At 47.9% G+C, this 11,500-nt stretch overlaps 1 pseudogene; it reads left to right on the top strand.

Moving 5' to 3' along the window:
- The first annotated feature begins 10,625 nt into the window (after positions 1-10,625).
- LOC127493090 (ragulator complex protein LAMTOR2 pseudogene) lies at positions 10,626-11,179 on the top strand (annotated as a pseudogene).
- Positions 11,180-11,500: the final 321 nt, after the last annotated feature.

The following is an 11,500-nucleotide window of genomic DNA, read 5'->3' on the forward strand; positions in this document are numbered from 1 at the left end:
TCACCTGCTGCCTCTCAGGGTGTGAATTAGCAGGAAACTGAACTGGAAGCAGAGGCAGAGGCGGAACTTGATTCAAATCCCTCTGATACTGGATACTGGTATCCCAATAACCCACTGTACCACAATGCCTGCCCACAGTAGGTACTGTTTTGATTCTTATTTTACAAGAAACAGACTAAGTGGTAGGGCTGGGATTCAATTCCCGTGCTAACTTCCAGGCCTGTGCCTGCATGGTGCCTGATGTTGGATTTAATTGCATCATTATTGCTATCATTCTTGATTTTAGTGGGTATAGGGGAGGAGGGAGGTGGGGCAAGGAGGCAGAGGTGAGCTGGGTGCCTTGATTAAGGCCCTCCTGTTTTTTACTGAAAGAGGGTACCCAGGTGAACTACCCACTGGGGTGAGGAAGGAATGATTAACTTGGACTTGGGCAGTCTGCTTTCGGTCACTCTGGTTTCTCTTTCCATGTTCATCTCTATTAACCCTTGCAAGAACCCTTTGACCTCAGTATTTCATAGGGTTTGTAAAGAATGAGCTGAGACAGTGTAGTGAATAGAGACTTTGTCACCACGGTGACTGGGAAGATCAAGATGTGAACAAGGCCTGAGAATATGCCTTACAGGTAGAAATTAAGAAAGCTTAGTATCTCAGGAGACCCGTGTGTCTTGTACTGTGGTTGGTGCCTGGATCTCGTTCCATTTCCTCCCAGAGGCATGGTGGACAGCATGGCAGTGAGGCCAGCTGGTGCCTGCCACAGTGCAAGAAGGTGTGGGGAGCAACTGGGAGCAACTCGGACTAGACTAAGTTACTGGAATTAAGACTTATTCTATGCATCTGCTTTCCCACAATATGGCGCTGAGAAGGAAAACAGCTTCTACACAGCTGCCTCCAGTTCAACCAATAAACTGTGGGACCTGCTCCTGATTGGAAGAGAGCAGCGTACTCGGCGTGTGGGTAGCAGAGTTGGGATTGGTGGAAGAGGACTATAAAGGAGGAGAGAGACAACATGCACCAGGAACATCTAAGGGGAACATCTATCTGAAGGAACACCTGTGCAGCCCCCGAGAGAGCCGGCCGGCGGTGTGCCGCTCCCCCGCGGAAGTGGGGAATGTGGCAGGGGGAACCGCCCTTCCACGGAGGTGGAAGGGACGGTAGCCAACCCGGGAAGAACCAGCAGCAAACCCGGGGAGGGCCGAGCAGACGAAAGAACAGCGCAGGGTCCTGTGTCGTTCCTCCACGAAGACGGGGAGCAACAGAAGGGCATGGTTTATCCTTTCCACCTTCCTCCTGATTTAGAGATTGAGCTCAATAGCTGCTTTCCAGAGAGCTGGAAGGCTGGAGGAGGTTAGGAAATACCATTCCCATTCAGATATGTCAGGAGCAGTGGGCAGGTGGGCAAAAGGACCCAGGACAGGGTGGCTTTCTGATGTCACCCTGTGGCTATGATGTCAGCCAGTGCAGGGCAGCTAAGGAGCCTGGCTGATGGGAGAGGGAGGGTACAGAGAGACCAGCATGTTTGTTCTTGAGTGTGGCGTGTGTGCAGCAGGGTTGTCCTCTCCTGCTGAGCTTGTTTTGGGTCCTGCAGAACGTGACTCTCCTTGTACACCTGCCCTGGAGTGACCTGGCTCCTCAGGAGGGCAGGTGAGAATGGATAGAGGCGGAAAGTCCGGGAAGGCTGATTACATCTCATGGATCAGGCTTAGAAATGCTGCCTGGGCTTTGGAATGGTCCAGAAAACCTCTCTCTCCATGAGTATGTGTGTGTCAGAAAGCAGTAGCTCTTCATCAATCCATTTCTTGTCCTGATTAGAAGAGGCAAGAGCAGAAACTGCCGCCTGTTAAACAAGTAAACCAATTTCCTTGATGCATACAAAGGAGCATTTACATGCTTTGTAAATATTTCAGTTATGAGCAGAACATGTGTGATAGATAATAAAGTCGCAGCTCATTGCCTCTCTGCCCGAAGATGACTGCTTAACTTACTTTATTTAAAAAATGTATTTATATATTTGAAAATCATTGTTGGGGCTGGCGCTGTGGTGCAGTGGGTTAATGCCCTGGCCTGAAACGCTGGCATCCCATATGGGCACTGGTTTGAGACCCGGCTGCTCCACTTCTGATGCAGCTCTCTGCTATGGCCTGGGAAAGCAGTGGAAGATGGCCCAAGTCCTTGGGCCCTTGCACCCGTGTGGGAGACGTGGAGGAAGCTCCTGGCTCTTGGCTTTGGATCGGTGCAGCTCCGGTCGTTGTGGCCAATTGGGAAGTGAACCAGCAGATGGGAGACCTCCTTCTCTCTCTCTCTCTGCCTCTCCTCTCTCTGTGTAACTCTGACTTTCAAATAAATAAATCTAAAAAAAAAAAATCAGTGTCTTAGAGGGGGAGGAAGGATGGAGGAGAGAGAGAGAGAGCACTTCCATCTGCTGGTTCACTCCCCAGATGGCCTTAATGGCCAGGGCTAAGCCAGGTTGAAGCCAGGGAGCCTGGAACATTAGCTGGGTCTCCCACATGGATGGCAGGGGCCCAAACACTTGGGCCATCTTCTGCTGCTTTTCCCAGATGCATTAGCAGAGAGCTAGATCAGAAGTTGAGCAGCTGGGACTTGAACCAGTGCCACAATGGCGGCTACACCACAATGCTGGTCCCTTAACTTTTAAGTATGAAGTAGTACTTGGACTCGTGCATTCTATGATTTTTAGGTAATTCAGGTACATTCCTCTGAATGCAATAAATGTAAATGCACTTGGAGTGGAATTGGGTTTGGTGAGTGGAGAGGGTACTAGGTTAAAAGCAGCAGCTCAATGTTTTGCTAGATTCGGCCATTCCTTGTCGTGTTACGTGTCTTCCATGAAAGCCTTCAGCCTCGGCCCACTAGGCCAGGGTGGAATTGCCACACGGGATCCTAGTGACCAGTAAATCCACTCTGGCTCATCTCTATTCCACCTTCATAACATCTGGCCAGCCCTTCCTCTCCAGCCCCCTGTTTGGATTTTGTCATTTTTCTGTTCCTGGGATCTTGGTACCTTGTGTCATCAGCTTCCTGACTTAGCCATTGGCAACTTTTATGGTCTAGGCATTATGCTAAGTACTTCAGAGGAGCTATCAAATCTGTTTCTCCCAACATGCCTATGAGATAGGTTTTTAAAAAATGATTTATTTATGTATTTATTTGAAATGCTAAGTACCAGAGAGAGGGTGAGAGAGAAAGAAATCTTCCATCTACAGGTCCACTTCCCAAATGTCTGCATAGCCAGGGATGGCCAGGCCAAAGCCAGGAGCCAGGAACACTGGGTCTCCCACATGGGTGTTAGGGGCACAAGCACTTGAGCCATCATCTGCTAGCTTCCCAGACACATTAGCAGGGAGCTATATTGAAGCAGAGCAGCTGGGACTTGAACTAGAGCTCTGATATGGGATGCTAGCCTTGCAAGTGATGGCTTAAACCATTGTGCCACAATGTAGGCCCTGAGGTCATGTTTAAAAAATATAATAGGGGCTGGCGCTGTAACATAGCAGGTAAAGCCACCACCTGCAGTGCTAGCATCCCATATAGGTGCCAGTTCAAGTCCTGGCTGCTCCACTCTCCAGCTCTCTGCTATGGCCTGGGAAAGCAGTAGAAGATGGCCCAAGTCCTTGAGTCCCTGCGCCCATGTGGAAGACCAGGAAGAAGCACCTGGCTCCTGGCTTCTGATTGGCACAGCTCCAGCCATTGTGGCCAACTCAGGGGTGAACCAGTGGATGGAAGACCTCTTTCTCTCTCTCTGCCTCTCTGTAACTCTGCCTTTCAAATAAATAAATAAATCTTTAAATAAAATAAAAAGTGTAAGAGTGAGTGTGCTTTTGACTACAAGTAATGGAAAACCCAACTCAAAGGACATTTATGGCTCATGCAGTTTATAGGAAATCCAGAGACAGAGTGGCTTTACAGCTGGTTGATTGCTCATCTGTAAGAATGACTTCAAGAACCCACATCCTTACCATCCCTCTGCCCAGTGGCAGTGTGGACTTTGTCCTTGTGGTTGAGAGTTGGTTATCAGCAGTAGTCAGGGCTTTTTTTATTTTCTTCTTCATGGGAAGCTTAAGAGTGGGAATCCCTCTTGGAAATTCCTTTAGAGAAGCTGTCCTAGAAACTTTGGGCAAACCCCTTTGTAGATCACTGACCCAACATGTATCACGAATCATACATTGAAGAGGATGGTCACGCTACCTTGATTGGTAAGTCAAGATCCACTCCCAGCTCTAGAAAGTTGTTTGCTGCCTTTGAGTCACCTGGGCTACAAGCAGAAGAACAAAATTAGGCTCACCAGGAAAGAGACGTGAATTGTGTAGGCCACCAGCATGGTCTACCAACATGGAACAGAACTTGTTCTCATGTGCTGTACCGTGTTGTCTGATGTCCCTTCTATCTCTAACCTTGTGTGTGTCTACAGCAAGTAGAAACATTTCAACCAGTGCAAGAGTAGGAATAAATGCTTCTTGAGTCCCTAGACACATTCAACATTTCTATATGGTCATTTTTCATGAGGGTATTTTATTTATTTATTTTTGTTTTTTTGACAGGCAGAGTTAGACAGTGAGAGAGACAGAGAGAAATGTCCTTCTTCTATTGGTTCACCCCCCAAAATGGCCACTACAGCCGGTGCTACACTGATCCGAAGCCAGGAGCCAGGTGTTTCTCCTGGTCTCCCATGCGGGTGCAGGGCCCAAGCACTTGGGCCATCCTCCACTGCACTCCCGGGCCACGGCACAGAGCTGGACTGGAAGAGGAGCAACCGGGACAGAATCCGGCGCCCCAACAGGGACTAGAACCTGGTGTGCCGGCGCCGCAGGTAGAGGATTAGCCTAGTGAGCCGTGGCGCTGGCCTCAAAGGGTATTTTATAAGTACCAGTTAATGTTGAAGAATATTTGGCCTAAGTAAGATATCTGATTGTCTTTTTATGAGTGGAATATTTCAAAGTTCTAGATCTCTTTCTGATTTCAAAATATGCACGTGTACAAGATTTCATTCCACACAAGCAATAAAATTAACATAGTTTATCTACAATAAAATGAAATGAAACATTTATCTCCCCTTGAATTTGCTTATTAAGATAAACTCTGCCAATTCACCTTCAACTGGGAAAAGGAACCAGAAGCTCAATAGTACTTAGGCAAGTTTCAGTTTCACCTGGTTTAAAACAGTTTGAGGCCTGTGTTGTAGCACAGTGGGTTAAGCCTGGAGTGGCAGCTGATGCTGGTCTGAGTAACTGGGCCCCTGCCACTCACGTAGGAGACCTGGAAGGAGTTCTTTGTTCCTGGTTTCTACTTGGCCCAGCCTGGCTGTTGCAGCTATTTGGGGGAATGAAGTAGCCAATGGAAGACCTCTCTCTTCGTCTGCCCCCCGTCACTCTGCCTTTCAAATAAATAATTCTCTTAAAAAAAAAACAAACAAGCAATTGCAATAAAATTACAATCAGAGATGCTGATACCTGGTTGTAAAGGTCTTAACCTGGGCAAAACCTGAGCAAGGTTAGTCTAATTCTTTTGGGGAGAGGCTCGATTCAGGAAAGACTTCCCGAAGAGAATGTGTCTAGGACTAAGTGTTAGAAACTGTGCTTAGGACGTTCATCCATTTCTCCGGCTTTATGAGTTTTCTATCTTAAGTCTAGTTATTCTTCACATGAGATGTTCTTGAGCGGGATCCAAAGTCTAGATTCAGCTTTGAAATTCAAGTTTTCTTAAGTAGAAATCCCATTGCCAGAGAGCTCAGCAGCCTGAATTGCAGCCAGACAGTAACAGAGAGTGGCTGGAGAGATTAATTAATGCAGTCGGGTTTGCAAGGACAAATGAATCTGACATACCAACATGACAAATGGGTGTGAGCCCAACACTAATTAGCAATAAAAAACACTTATCTTCTAAATACACAAAGCACATATTTTCAATGACAACTCACTCTACGTTAATCCCCGCATAAACATGCAGGTCAAAGAATGCTTGGGTCAAGTCAGTGCTCTCATTCCCTGTATCCACACAGCCTTCAGTAACAAGCCCACGGGTGAAGGGAAGAGAATTCACCATGGCCTATGTTGGGAAATGCTCATCTCCCAGCAGGCATGGCCTGTAGGGACCACCTCTCCAGTCATAGAACTGTTACTGCAAGTGTGTGAAGAATCCACTGGCAGCAGTGGGCATTTGGCCTAGTAGCTAAGATGTCATTTGGGATACCTACATCCCATATCAGAGTACTTGGGTTCGAGTCCCAGTTCTGCTTCCAGTTCCAGTTCCCTGCCAATGTGTATTCTGGGAGGCAGTAAGTGATGGCTTAAGTAGTTGCCACCCACATGAAAAACCTGGATGGAATTCCTAGCTCTTGGCTTTGATCCATCCCAGTCTTTGCTGTTGTGGGCATTTGGAGACTGAACCAGCAGAAGGGAGGTCTCCGTCTGTGTCTCTGAAATTAAATAAATAAGTAAATTAAAAAGAGATTTATTTATTTGAAAGGCAAAGCAACAGAGATAGATTGATCGATGGACCGGTTGATTGTCTATCTGTTGGTTCACTCCCTAAATGGCCATAACAGTCCGGGCTGGGCCAGGCCAGAGCCAGGAGTCAGGACCCAGGAACTCCATCCTGATTTCCCACATGGCTGACAGGGACTCAAGCACTCGAGCCATCCTCTGCTGCCTTCCCAGGCATATTAGCAGGGAGCTGGATCAGAAGTGGAGCAGCTGGGGCTCAAACTGGCACTCATATGGTGTGCGGGCATCACAGGTGGCACCTTAACCCACTGTGCCATAAAGCTGGCCCTAAAGAGCAATTTTTAAAAAAAGAGTATTCAGAGGCCAACTAGTATTTGTGTTCTTAATCCTCTGCATGTTTGCCCTTCTGGTTTCATGGTGGGATGGAATCTCTCTTTTGGAAGCTGAAGAGTTCATACTGAGTCTAGATGGAACTCCACAGGCCTTTTCCAGCGGAAGGGCTGAGGGAGCCCCGACTCTCAGTCTATGCACTCAGTCATAGAAGCAGCTGGTTATCTGGGGAATCCTCTGGGTCGTGGACGTCAAGGCACCGAGTGTCGGCTCATCCTCAGATGGGCTTCCCTCTGTCTCACCAGGAGTACCAATCTCCTGCCCACACACAAAGCCTTTGATCCTACTCCTGTTTTACTGTTCTTTGTGACATTTATCCTTTCCTGACTGTAACATGCACATTTATTTTCTGATTCCTATCTTTCTCAGGGCTATGAAAGCTCCCTAGGATGGAAAATTTGATGGAAAATTTTACTTAATTCTGTCAACTCAGTGACCGATTAGTGGCTGGCACATGGTACACACTCAATAAACACTGGTGGGGCTGGCGTTGTGCTGCGGTGGCTTAAGCTACTGCTGATGTGCTTGGGAAGGCAGAGGAAGATGGCTCAAGTACTGGGGCCCTTTTTGCCCACATGGGAGACCCAGTTGGAATTCTTGGCCCTGGCTGTCATAGCCGTTTGGGCTGTGAACCAGCAGATGGAAGATCTCTCTGTTCTCACTCTGCCTTTCAAATAAATAAATGAATGAGGGAGTGAATGGATGAAGTTGGATGGATAACTGAAGAACAAAATGACTGTGGGCTGCAGTAAGTACACACAAAACTGCCTGAAGATGACCCCAGACCTGTCCCCTCCCTGTGGAGGACTAGGTATCCACAAAGGTGATCTTTTAAAGGAGATCTCTCAGGGAGGGCCCTCCCCTCAATGTGTGGGGAGGCACCTGCCCCCCCCACCCCCTCCGGTGGCTGCAGGTTCAGATAAACACAAGAAAAATTACCCGCAGCTTGAGGCCCTCAGAAAGGTTTGGAAGACAGATCCTAAAAATAGGAAGCATGAGGGAGGCCTTGGAGGGTGGGAGTGACTCAGCAAGCCTTGTCAGGACATGACTTTCAACTTTCCACCCACAGACGCCTCGGGTTGGTTAGAGAACTGCAGCCAAATCCCAGTCACCTGGGCCTACGGCTTGATTCCTGTTCTCTTTCTCTCCATTGCCTTCTCACCAATATGTACGTTGCTTCTGCAGGTCTGTGAGAAACAGGTCAACCAGGGGCGAGACTCACTCCTGTAAGCCACTGTGTTCTGATGTCATGGCTTCCATCCCCAGAACCGTCCCCTTGTTCCTTTCCTGTGGTTCCTGGGGCTTAGCTGGTCTTTGAGGATCCATTCCACAAGCGAGGGATGTAATGGAGGTCAATCAAGCTGGCCTTTCCCCATGGCTGCAAAGATGGCCTAGGCCAATGGGCTACAAGGAAACGTGGTGGGGACTTCTGGGAAGGACATTTCCTAGTTGTCTGAGTCACTCAGACAACTAGGAAAAATATACACACGGAAGTCAAAGTACAGGAGTTACAAGTAGCAATCTTTTTTTTTTTTTTTTTGACAGGCAGAGTTAGACAGTGAGAGAGAGAGACAGAGAGAAAGATCTTCCTTCTGTTGGTTCACCCCCCAAATGGCCGCCATGGCTGGCGCTGAGCCGATCCGAAGCCAGGAGCGAGGTGCTTCTCCTGGTCTCCCATGCGGGTGCAGGGCCCAAGGACTTGGACCATCCTTCACTGCACTCCCGGTCCACAGCAGAGAGCTAAACTGGAAGAGGAGCAACCGGGACGAAATCCAGCGCCTCAACCGGGACTAGAACCCAGGGTGCCAGCGCTGCAGGTGGAGGATTAGCCAAGTGAGCCGCGGCGCTGGCCACAGGTAGCAATCTTGTGCCCCTGAGATGAGCCAGTCTTGGGTTGAAGCAGAACCCTAGAAGGCAGAGGAGAGAATGAAACAAACCGGGTCTCTGGTGACATTACTGAGCTATACCAAGCCTGCCTCTGCTCTGAATTTTTCAGTGGATGCAAGCCAATATATTCAACTTTTTAAAAAGATTTAGTTATTTATTTGAAAGGCGGGGTTACAGAAAGAGGGAGAGACAGAGAGATCTTCCATCCGCTGGTTCACTCTCCAGATTGCCAAAGCCAGGAGCCAGGGACTCCATCTGGGTCTCCCAAGTGGGTGGCAGGGGCCCATGAACTTGGGCCATTGTCTGCTTCCTTCCCAAGCTCATCAGCAGGAAGCTGGATCAGAAGAGGAGCAGTTGAAGGGCTGGTGTTGTGGCATAGTAGGTAAAGCCTCTGTATGGGCACTGGTTTGTGTCCCAGATGCTCCACTTCCTATCCAGCTCCCTGCTAACAGCCCCAGAAGAGTAGCAGAGGAGGCGCAAGTGCTGGAGCCCTGCCACCCATGTGGGGAACCAGGAAGAAGCTCCTTGCTTCTGGCTTTGGCCTGGCTCCTCCCTGGCTGTTGAGGTCACTTGGAGAGTGAATCAGCAGATGGAAGAGCGCTTTCTCTCTCTGTCTCTCCCTTCTCTGTAAATCCAAAGTTCAAATACATAATTTTTTTTTTTTTAAAGTGGAGAAGTCAGGACTCAAATTGGCACTCTGAGATGGGCTGTCACAGTTGCAGGTTGTAGCTTAGCCCTCTGTGCCACAGTACAGTCCCAGCAATTGCTGGTAATCCATCAATGCTTACATCACCTTGATCCCATTGGGCAGTTGGCTTTCAGAACACCGTTCATGTGTGTGTTTAGGACTCAATATCTTGCTTGGCACACACTGTTCTATGTGAAACAGTATAAAAGACTAGTTTGTTTATTTTGGACAAAATGAAAAATATTTACTAGGCAAAAAAATGCAATAAAATCAAAAGGTATTACAGGCATGACATAGTATAAACACCAAGACAGAGCTATTAACTTACCAGTGCTTATAAAAACTAGGCAAGAGTGCATACCAATGTCTCCAAAAAGGCTAATTCCGTAAGAACCAGTGAAGCAATGATTTCTAATCTCATCTCACCTGACTCATGATTTTGGTTATAAGTGGAATCTGATCCCAATATTTAAGAAAAATCTATTTGATAAATTTCTCTAATTGAGAAAATTGTTGTAACTATGTTTTTGTTTTCCTAAAGAGTAGGAAAAAAGTTTCATTGTTTACCCTTAACAGGAGAATATGTTTTGAAATATTAGTGTTCCCTGATGATCAGTTTGAGAAGTATTGGTGTAATGAGTAAGTTTTCCAGTATAAATAATATTCTTTCCTTAGAAGTAATACATTTGTCTATCATCTTTTTTTTTTTTTTTTTTTTTTTTTTTTGACTGGCAGAGTGGATAGTGAGAGAGACAGAGAGAAAGGTCTTCCTTTTGCCGTTGGTTCACCCTCCAATGGCCGCCACGGCTGGCGCGCTGCGGCCGGCGCACTGCACTGATCCGAAAGCAGGAGCCAGGTGCTTCTCCTGGTCTCCCATGGGGTGCAGGGCCCAAGCACTTGGGCCATCCTCCACTGCCGTCCCGGGCCACAGCAGAGGGCTGGCCTGGAAGAAGGGCAACTGGGAAAGAATCCGACGCCCTGACCAGGACTAGAACCCGGTGAGCCGGTGCCGCGAGGTAGAGGATTAGCCTATTGAGCCGCGGCGCCGGCCATATTTGTCTATCATCTTACTGCTCACATGGGGCTAGCATCTCTATTCCATTATTTGACCCTGAAAAGAATAGTCAGAGGCAATTATTAGAATTATAACCTTTCAATTGATGAGACAAGTAAGAATGAGTTAGATTGTTCCAACTCACAGATCTAATAGGTAGAGGAGTGGGAGCATAGGTCTGTACCTGCCCTCAAAACCCTCTCACGGGGTGAGTATTTAGCCTAGTGGTTAAGATGCTGAAGTTCATTAAAAGGCTGGGTGATGAGCCGCTGGCATGCTGTGTCCCAAGGTGTTGACGCAGGTGCTAAGCCAAGCCAGCCCCGAAGGTGTCCAGAGCACCCTGCTACTGAATAGGAGAGATCACTGCTGGCCTGCCTGGGTGACAGAGACACAGGTGTCCGGGCCACTGTGGCCATTGCCAGTAACATCTGAGCGGCCTACAACCGAAACAGGGACCAGGCGTTTAACAAAGACAACCTTAAATTCATCCTCACGGATAGCATGGCCCAGGCCTGGTGCAGAACCTGGAGGAGCCCCCCACCCAAGTAGCTGCATCCTAACGGACATTGGTAGAAGCTGGGGTCAGAATGAGGTGCACATTATGGAGAACAAGACTATGGGGGAGGGTGGTACTGTGGTTTTTTTTTGATTCATTGCTGTCATTGTCATTGTTCTTTAAGAATGCAATTCAGCTCCCCCCCCCAAAATAGATGCCTAAGTTCCACATTGGAATACGTGAGCTAGATGCTTGTCTTTGACTCCTGATTCCAGCTTCCTGCTAACAGAGACCCTGAAAGGCACGGATGATGGCTCAAGTTCCTGCCAGCACATAGGAGACCTGGATTGAGTTCCTGGAGATTCCTGGCCTCAGCCGCCACCCAGTCCTGACAACTAGCAGCATATGAGCTGTGCATCAGTAGATTGGAGCTCTCTGTCCCTCTGCCTCTCAAGTAAATAAAAAAGAAAGATTACATGCTTAGAATGTATGTGTGAGTGTTTGTGTGTGCATGTGAGTGTGAGTGT

This window comes from Oryctolagus cuniculus, chromosome 5 (genome assembly GCF_964237555.1).
Source record: "Oryctolagus cuniculus chromosome 5, mOryCun1.1, whole genome shotgun sequence".
Classification (NCBI taxonomy): Eukaryota; Metazoa; Chordata; class Mammalia; order Lagomorpha; family Leporidae; genus Oryctolagus; species Oryctolagus cuniculus.